Raw genomic sequence first — 7,873 nt, 5'->3', positions numbered from 1 at the left:
CATATATTGAAAAAAAAAAGCTTACAAATCACTACAAACCCACTTGTAGGGATCTAGGCCAAGGAGACGATGATGAAGGAGCCTAGATTTGGATCCAAGGATAGTCACAGTGGTTACAATGTAGTTTTATTGGGAGCCGTGGGGAACTGGTTAAAGTTCCCGTTAAGTGGTAACGGCCAAAGTTTCTGGAGCTCCATGTGCACTTCGTTTGGTGAAGTCACTGGCAGGTTAATCGGGGGATGGTTGGTGGGGGAGGTTGGGTGGGGCAGGAGAGTGGGCAGAACCACCCACGCCCATCTCGCTGAGACTCAGAGCACCTTTGAAACCGCCAGGTGCACTACTAGGTAGGCCTCATTTGGGCCCGGATGGAGGCGGTGTCTGAAGGGGCTGGGCCAGCAGGGTTGAACTAGAAATGAGGGTGGGGGCTGGTTGGGTCAGCCTTGCTGACTGTGGGAGTGTCCCACAAGGAGGCCAGGCTAGTCCTACTGCCCCTCGGTGACCACGGTGAGGTACAGGTACAGGGCCAGTCCCGGGAAAGGCTGAACCTTTCCGAGAGGAGCTTTGCCCCTCTGACCCCGCGGATGTCAGCGCTCAGGCGCTGCAGGGCTGGAAGAGGAACTCTAGGCTACAGGGCATGAAAGAAGGCAACTAACACCCCACAGATCAGACTAATGCTTCAGGAGGCAGGAACGAAGGTGAGTTGTGTCAGCGGAGTCAGGGGTGGGTGACCCGTTCGGGTGGCGGTAGCCCTGGGTGTGTGTGCGTGTGGGTGTGGGGTGTGTGTGTGTGCACGCGCCATGGGGATAGGTGGTAGGTGTGAACTCCGTGCACACCGGACTCCTACAAGCAAGCAGGGTAACCCACAGTGATGTGTCACTTGGTGTGGGGGAAAAGAATCCTAGTAAATAATGATCTCCACATCTCTAAGAATGTTTTACCAGGTTCCCTGTTACCACAAGATCCTTCTCTGACAACTTGGCAGTTAGCAGTATTTTGGGTGTGATTGGAAAACACGTGTAGTTAGCAACTGGATGCCTTCTTCAAAGTCCTGGTTTGTAAAAGGTGACCAGACAACTACCTAGAGAAGTCGAACATAACTGTGCCCCCTTCCAGGGTCTGTCTGCTTCAGGGCAGCAATGTCAGGTCGGGCCAGGACCCGAACCCGAGGCCACGTGCAAGTTCGGGCGCCCTCTCAACCCGCCCTGCCGCAGGGAGCCGCCGCACCTCCACCGCCTGGAGCCTCCACAGCCTGTTCAGTCTCCTTGGTGCAAAAGATGCTTTATCTTCTTCCGCTACTACTTCCTTCTCATGCGTTTTCTCATATGCGAATAGACTTACCTACAACCTGAGTGGATGGAATGGTTTCTAAAGAGCTTGGCCCTAGCCAATGACCCCTCTTTGAAAGTGACTTCAAAACAGGCAACTAACACCCCACAGACATCTCTGAGCTCCTGATTCTCCCTTCCAGACTTGTCTGGCTTGCTTCGTTGGAAGAAGCTCCATTCTTCCAGTTGCTCAGGCTAAAGTCTTTGCATCCGCCCTAGATTCCTCTCTCGACCCCAAACTCTTCCTGCACACCAACATCCAGGAAACACTGTCATCTCCCAATTTTCCAAAAACTATCTGACATCTGACAATGTGTCACCATCTCTGTTACTACCCTCTGATCCAAGCCACCAGCATCCCTTGCTGCATGTGGCAAGTGGTCTCCAAACTAGTCTTCTTGCTTCCACCCTGGTATTTCCTTCTACCTGTTTCCCAGCACACAGAACCATATAAATGGGTCCATGCAGTTCCTCTGCCCGACATCCTGTAAAGGTTCCCATTTTCTCAGTCAGAGGCACATTCTTTGAGATGGCTTCCCTCCTGGGGTGCACCAGTGGCTCATTCCATTAAGCCCTGACTTCAGCTCAAGTCATGATCTCACAGTTTGTATGTTTGAGCACCAAGTGTGACCGTGCAGAGCCCGCTTTGGAACCTCTGTCTTCCTCTCTCTCTCTCTCTCTCTCTCTCTCACTCTCTCTCCCTCTCTCAAAAATAAACATTGAAAAAAATGGCCTCTCTCCCACCACGTCTCTGACGTAAGCTTCTCTACCTCATGCTCACCTTGCAGTAGTCACATCGGCCACCTTGTTCTTTCTTGCACGTTTCTACATTAGAAAATTTGCTCTTTCCTCTACCTATGGCTCGTATAACCTTGTAACTCACTCTCCTCTTTCCAGTCTTTGATTCAGCGGCAACTTCTCACTGAGGGTCTGCTTTGTCCCCCATGAATTCAACCAGCCCCCTCGCATCCCACCTTCCGGTAATACCCAGTTTTCTGTACTTTGCTTGGTTCTACATTCATATGTCTGTTTGCCATTTATATGTCCTCTTTGGAGAGATGACGATTCAGGTCCATACCCATTAAAAAAAATGGGTTATTAGGTTTTTTGGCTATTGAGTAGCAGGAGTTCCTTATATATTTTAAATCAACCCCTTATCAGATACATGGTTTGCAAATACTTTCTCCCATTCCATAAGTTGCCTTTCATTCTGTTGATTGATTCATTTGCTGTACAGAAAGTTTTTAGTTTGAATTCCCACTTGTCTATTTTGCTCCTGTTTCTCTGCTTTTGGTATTCTCTGTTGTAGATACGTTTATAATAAACTGAGACAAAATCCAGACCGCGTAAGAATACATGATAAACATGAATATACAATATTAAGATACCTATTTTTATCATCTATGTCACATCTCAGGGGTTTTTAATATTTTATGTAAGTACACTGTATGTAGCAAGTACTAATGAATGATGCTTGGTGTTTTCTTTCACTGAAGTTGAATATGATAAATTTGATTGCTGGGTGTGTCAGGAATTAGTTGAGAGTTTGATAAAAATCATTTAAAAACTTATGTGTAAAATGAAATAAGATTTTCCTATTATGGAAATTCAGACTGTGTTTTTATAAGAGCATCATAAGCTAGGGATAATAGCTTCCAGAAGTAACATTTTGAAGAAAACCAGTTTGTGCAACCCAAGGCATGGACTGTATTACCCATTTATGGAGGTTTCTTTCATAATATGTGAAAGATTGCCTTGCACTGTGCTCAAATATTCACCTTGTAAAATAGTTAAATTAGATGAATATTACAATGTGATAAAAATAACATGAGAGCCTTTCCCAGTTGCTGTTAAAAAAAAATTATCAGTTGTTTTTAAAAAAAAAATCCTGAAATTGGCTTTTGATAAGTTTTTTTTTTTTCAGTTTGTTTATGTAGAGATACCAAGAGAGCAAGAGCAGGGGAGGGGCAGAGAGAGAATCCCAAGCAGACTTCATGCTGTCAGCACAGAGCTCTGATGCAGGGCTCGAATTCAGCAACTGTGAAATAATGACCTGAGCTGAAACCAAGAGTCCTCAGGTTCATCCACTGAGGCCACTCAAACACCTCTCATGCATTTTTTTTTTTTTGAAAGGACTGCTTATTTACTCAGCATTTTCTGATGCCCACTAGAGGGCACTCTGGTACCAGGTGATTAGCCAATAAAGAAGGTAGAGAAAGGACAAAGTTTCTGATTAGAAGAAGCTTGCACTCTGAACAAATACCGGATGAAAGGAGGCAAACACCATAGCAGCAATGAATGCGGTGCTAGGGTAGCTGCGGACATGGAATGGGGTCTTGTTGAGAAAGGCTTCTGGGTAACAATCACCTTTTCTGTTGATCCATTACTGAACTACTGTTGTTTGGATCCTTTAACAACCCTCTTTTCTACCTCCAACTACCTCAACTTAAGTTGTACTTAAGATTGTCCTTTGTTTATGTTTCCATTTGTTTTTTATCATATAAAATTCATGGTTTTTGCATTTCTTTCTGTGCAGAGGAACTTCAGCTGGGGGCTGGATTGCAGGCACTGTCGCTGAAGGGGAAAAGCGGTCTTGGAGCCATTTTTCAAGACCAGGTGGTGAATATCCGATGGTACTTGGAACATGTGAAAGACTCCACAACAGGTGTGCTGGCCTTTAACAACCTAGCGTTATGGAATAGTTCGTGTTGATCTTGTTCTGAGGTTCGTGTTTGAGAATCCTAGAGCTTCACCCCATCACTGAGTGGAGGTACCTTCCCACCCCCTCATGTTGTAATAACCTCCACCTTTGCAGAAATAGAGACTTATTTTAGGGACCTGGATGTACTCTTCAGTTTTCTTTTCCTTTTATATCAACTAAACTCAAATGACCCAGTTCTTTGGTTGTGCTGAGCCTTTTTTTTTTTCTTATGCTAAACACTATTACAAACAGTAGCTCCCCACTCGCCCTCCCCTTTTGGAAGCTTTGTGTTCCAAAGGATTTCTTTTGATCTCTTGTTATTGTTAATTTAATATTTTAATCTCCTATTTTAACTCGAAATGTATGTTTGTGTGAGGATTCCTCTGAAAGGCCGGTACATATTCTGGGCATCAAGTGTGTATAAGTGTTCGTTACTTGTTCATGTCTTGGTTTGACCTAGCTTAAGCTCTCAAGATCGTGGTGTCTCCATTGTTTTGGGAGCGATTGGTCAACTTGTTTCATTATTGACATGTGCCTTGGTTTTTGCAGGAATGCAAGGTAGAGTGGTGAAGCTATTCACCAACCATTTCAGAGTGACCTCTCGCCCTGAACTCCTCACGTATAAGTACAACATTGATTACATGCCAGAGATTGAAGATGGAAAGGTTCGTACAGATTTGCTTTGCCAGCATAAACATGTAATTGGAGAGTGTCCTATATTTGATGGCAACTCTTTATTACTGCCTCATAAACTACAAAAGCAGGGTAAGTAATGTGATTGGACATTTTCTTTTTCTTTAAGTTTATTCACTTATTTTGATAGAAAGAAAGCACATGTAGGGGAGGAGCAGAGAGCAAGGGCGAGCGAATCCCAAGCAGGCTCTGCACTGATTGTGCAGGGCCACAGGGCTTGAACCCACAAACCACAAGATCATGACCCGAGCTGAAGTCAAGAGTTGGGCACTTAACCAACTGAGCCATGCAGGCACTCCTGTTAGTGGACATTTTCTTGACCTTTGTTCTTTCTTTCTCTCACATTCTCCCTGTATTATAGCAAATATACCTTTTTCATACAATGGTTCATGGACACCTCTCGATCTCTTCCCCATAGGATTTGTAACAAAATCCTCATGCCATGTTTGCCTATCACTGATGTTCCCTCATGCCTCATTTTGGTGGTTAAAATGAATTTAAGAACAAAATATATATTTTTTACCTTTCCAATGGCAAATAGGGCTCAATTGCTGATGAAGTATTGAAAAAGTTTTTATTTCTTGTTCCAAAACTTCACACACACACACACACACACAGAGAACTGGAAGGACTTAATATTCCATTTCTTTTCCTTAATTTAATATTTTTGAGAGCGAGCAATTGGGGGAGGGGCAGAGAGAAAGAATCTTAAGCAGGTTTGACACAGCACAGAGCTTGAAGTGGGGCTCAAACCCCTGAACCATGAGATCATAACCTGAGCTGAAATCAAGTGTCAGAGGCTTAACTGACTGAGCCACCTAGCTGACCCTCTTCAATAAACCTTAAAAAATATTTTTTAAAACGTTTATTTTTGAGAGAGAGAGAGAAAGAGAAAGAGAGAGAGAGACAGGCAGAGTGTGAGCAGGGGAGAGGCAGAGAGAGAGGGAGACACAGAATCTGAAGCTGGCTCCAGGCTCTGAGCTGTCAGCACAAAGCCCGATACAGGGCTAGAGCCCATAAAATGTGAGATCATGATCTGAGCTGAAGTCAGAAATTTAACTGACTGAACCACCCAGACACCCCACTTCAATAAACTTCTATATTTATTTACCAAGTGCATAATTTACAGGAGCTTGTTTAAGCTAAAAAAAAAAATCATTGTAAATATTTGATTCGGACCCTCATTTGGGTCTCCTAAATTGTATTTTCTACCTGCATGTTTCTCTGGAGGTTAAGATTGCTCCTGCCAGACACCCAAGTGACCTGTTGCTTTGTGGTCCAGTACTGAGCGTACTCTCCTTGGAAGGAGCACTAGACCTTTTTGTTTTTTCTTTACCTCAGAAAACAGAACTGGTCAGCTGGTGGGGCAACAAGATTGTGAAGGTCATCACTGAATTCTTCAGTGAACTCAAACCCACCTCACTGGACTGCTTACGTTATTACAACATACTCTCTAGCAAGTGTGTTTTTGAGATTTCATTTCCTTGAGATTTGGTTGCATGTTAGTGTGTCAGTGGCACTGTACATAGCTGTTTGGTCCTAGAATTTGTGTTCTCGATGTCTCCTCATGTTCTGGGAGGGCAAGCGATCTTTGAGATGCATCGTCACTTGAACCTCACCTAGATGTGCTTGAGTTCTGTGGCTTATTGTTGACATTGTTCTTCCTGCCTACCCCCACATCCCATGTCTGCTCCCCGTCTAGGGAGGGGCAGATGTCAAATGTGCACAGTGATGCCTCTTTCTCCCTGGAGTAAGTGTGCATTTGTTTTCTTTTCTAAATGTTTGTTTCTTTTTGTAAGAGAGAGAGCACAAGCAGGGGAGGGGCAAAGAGAGGGAGACACAGAATCTGAAGCAGGATCCAGACACTGAGCTGTCAGCACAGAGCCCAGTGTGGGGCTTGAGCCCTCAGTGGAAGAACATGCCCTGAGCCAAAGTCTGGTGCTTAACCGACTCAGCCAAGAAGGCACCCCTACATTTGTTTGGTGTTCTACACTTATGGTGATGCACAAATAGTGAAAATGAAAATTGGAGGCACATAGTCTGCAAAAGAGGTTTCAGTTCATTTCTGGGAATGAAGGACCTTCTGATGACCTTCCCATGACCCTTTGTTGTAGATTATGTAAAGGAGGGAAAAATGGAGGTTCAAGGGGCCTTAATATCTACCTTACAATGTCAGTTACTTGTTGTATCAGGCACTTCCTGTTAATCGTTTGTAAGACAAGGTCACTGATCGATTTCTTTCCCCCAGTGTATCTCCGTGTTTGTTAGTAAATGCTTAATAATATTCACTGCTGTTTCCACGAAATCCATTCTTCCAGTTTCTAGAATTTTGAAGATGATGGATTTGAAGCAAGTTGGTCGCAACTATTACAACGAGAATGAGGCCACGGAGTTCCTCAATCATAAGTACACAGTGGAAAGTTTCACATTCTACAGACCTGACCATAGAAGCATTTGAGAAAGTGACTCTCATTTGAAGCAGTAGGATTTATAAGTGATGGTCTTTTCAGTGGTACCCACTGGCCATGAACGATTAAGTTAGAATTTAATGTAAATTTGAAACGAAGTGAAAAGATTCACTCTTACAATCCTAGAGTGATAAGCATAAACCTTGAGGTATTCGGTAGTTATATAAACCTCATAAGAAGTCTAAATCTTCTAAAACTTGGATAATAAATTTCTCTTAAATACTTTCAATCATAGTAATTATAGCTACATGTATGTATGTGTATATTTTGTGTATATGTTTATAATTTATACACCTATATCCTATATATTCTCACATACATACATACGTATGTGTGTGGCTATGGGTGTGTGAGCCTGTGGGTGGTAACAATATGGTTTAACAAAGAGAGTGTAAGAGTTATAACTAGCACATCAGGTAAATCTCTATTGGAAAGGTCCTTCAAAAGATCAGTTCTTACTAAAAATAAGAAATTGAAACTGCTTGACTCCTAAGCACCAATTTTAGACCCCAAGTTCCAACCCTGGGACGCTTGCTTCTTTGTTCAGAGCTTGGACTTTGACCCTTACATCTAATGCCTTCTGTTTGCGGGCTGGTAATCTGGCCTGGATATAGTGGTTCTAATCTTGAGTATGAAACCAACATTACCCTCTGTGCTGATGTGAACCACAAACTGCTCCGATTGCA

At 43.3% G+C, this 7,873-nt stretch overlaps 1 long non-coding RNA gene across 1 annotated transcript; it reads left to right on the top strand.

The window, feature by feature from the left end:
• The first annotated feature begins 437 nt into the window (after window positions 1–437).
• On the top strand, window positions 438–7,318 carry LOC109261465 (uncharacterized). Its single transcript, XR_008424695.1, has 4 exons — window positions 438–695; window positions 3,862–3,990; window positions 4,576–4,791; window positions 7,045–7,318. It is a non-coding gene; the product is annotated as an uncharacterized LOC109261465 (long non-coding RNA).
• The last annotated feature ends 555 nt before the right edge of the window (window positions 7,319–7,873 follow it).

The sequence above is a fragment of the Panthera pardus genome, unplaced genomic scaffold (assembly GCF_024362965.1).
Source record: "Panthera pardus isolate Hobbes unplaced genomic scaffold, ASM2436296v1 HiC_scaffold_21, whole genome shotgun sequence".
Taxonomy (NCBI): Eukaryota; Metazoa; Chordata; class Mammalia; order Carnivora; family Felidae; genus Panthera; species Panthera pardus.
The sequence above is the reverse complement of the archived record's forward strand: the minus strand, read 5'-3'. Positions and strand labels throughout refer to the sequence as shown.